The sequence below is a fragment of the Oryctolagus cuniculus genome, chromosome 1, assembly GCF_964237555.1.
Source record: "Oryctolagus cuniculus chromosome 1, mOryCun1.1, whole genome shotgun sequence".
In the NCBI taxonomy this organism is placed as follows: domain Eukaryota; kingdom Metazoa; phylum Chordata; class Mammalia; order Lagomorpha; family Leporidae; genus Oryctolagus; species Oryctolagus cuniculus.
The window spans coordinates 105,540,284-105,542,273 of NC_091432.1; positions in this window are offsets into that span (position 1 = coordinate 105,540,284).

Sequence of the window (1,990 nt, forward strand, 5' to 3'; positions counted from 1 at the left end):
TGCAGTCAGGCTGGGAACAAACCTCAGGAAGAAACAGTGAAACTCACCCCAGACAGGTTTTTCCCACCCTCTTCACACCAAAGAAGAGCAATCACACAGGCCCACCTCTCAGAACTCTTCAGTAAAAGGGAGAAAGGGCGGTGGGAAGGAAGCCCCAAGTGACATTCCATTCAAACAGCTTTTGGGGGCTATAATTAAATCATCTAATCACAATTTGATGAGTTATAACATACGTGTGCATAAGCAAAATCAGCATCATAATCAAAACAACAAACACTTCCATCACACCTAAAGTTTGCCTTTTAATCCATTCATGCCTCTACCCCCACCCTTAGGAAACTACTGATGTGCTTTCTGTCATTATAACTTGTATTTTCTAGAACTTCATGTGAAGGGAATTATATGGTACATACTCTGTGTCAATAGTTTGTCCCTTGTTATAACTGAATATCATTCCATTGGAAAGATATACTAACAAATGTTTACCCATTCACCTGGCATTGACCATTTGGCTTGTTTCCAATATTTGACAACTACAAATACAGCTGCTGTGAATATATGAAAATAGATGTAAACGCAGGCCAGTGTTTGACTACTATTTGACTACTTTTGGGCCAATGCAGAAATTGGCTCTTCCAGTCATGACAATTAAAAGCTTTCTGCTTTCTAAGAGTTTAAGTTTTTAGGTCTTTCACCTGCATGACCTTGTTAGCTATTCATGACAGCTAGGTAAGGTAGGTGAGGTAGTTTTTAGGCACAATTCTAAGAAAATAGAATATGGTGATCACTTGCTACATCCAGGCAATGCAGTAAAAGTTGTGGGTTCATAAGATACATCGGCTGTTCCTGAAGGATCCTACACTCCAGTACTTTGTAGATGAGGACACTGAAGCCACAGGCAGCCGGGCATCTGGATTAGGGACACACAACTAAGAAGTATTGGAGTGAGGAGAACCCACATGTCGGGCCCCCCATCTAACTCCTCCCCACTCACATTCCAGTGGGTTCCATCTGCACCAGATCTCAACCAGGAGGCCAAAAGGAGGGAAGGGAAGTAGCAGGGTGGCGAACAGACAGGCAAAGCTCCAGTTCAGCCCAGGACCTCCTCCCACACACACCACCAGCGCGTCAGCGGGCAGCCCCGTCCCACTGGCCCCATGTCCTCCACAGCTCATTCCTCTGTTTCACCAGTCTTTTTGCTCAGCCCATTGCTAGACCTTTTATCTGTGCAGAGAAAATGCTGAAGAGGCTTCCCCAGAAAGGGAGATGGTTTCTGAGCCCTTCTGATTAGCCCAGGGCTCCCCAAACTTGATTCATTTTGTGAATACAATGGCTAAGTCCCTCCCAAGATCAAGTTCCATATTTGGAGGAAGTCTTCTCTTGCTGTAGCCACCATCCTATCATGGCTTCACAGGTAGCTGAGTCAGAGGGATCTTGCAGGCAGAGTTGGAAATAGAAGGGCTATAGATAGCGAAGTCTCAGATCCTATTTTTGGGGCATTCACAGTATGGCAGGAATAAAGAACCTTTGCATATCCATCAGTGTGGGGAGCAACTCGGACTAGACTAAGTTACTGGAATTAAGACTTATTCTATGCATCTGCTCTCCCACAATATGGCGCTGGGAGAGGAGGAAACAACTTCTACACAGCTGCCTCCAGTTCAACCAATAAACAGCAGGACCTGCTCCTGATTGGAGGAGAGCAGCGTACTTGGCGTGTGGGTAGCAGAGTTGGGATTGGTGGAAGAGGACTATAAAGGAGGAGAGAGACAACATGCACCAGGAACATCTAAGGGGAACATCCGAATAACATCTGAGCAGCCCCCGAGAGAGCCGGCCGGCGGTGTGCCGCTCCCCTGCGGAAGTGGGGAAAGTGGCAGGGGGAACCGCCCTTCCACGGAGGTGGAAGGGACGGTAGCCAACCCGGGAAGAACCAGCAGCAAACCCGGGGAGGGCCGAGCAGACAAAAGAACAACGCAGGGTCCTGTGT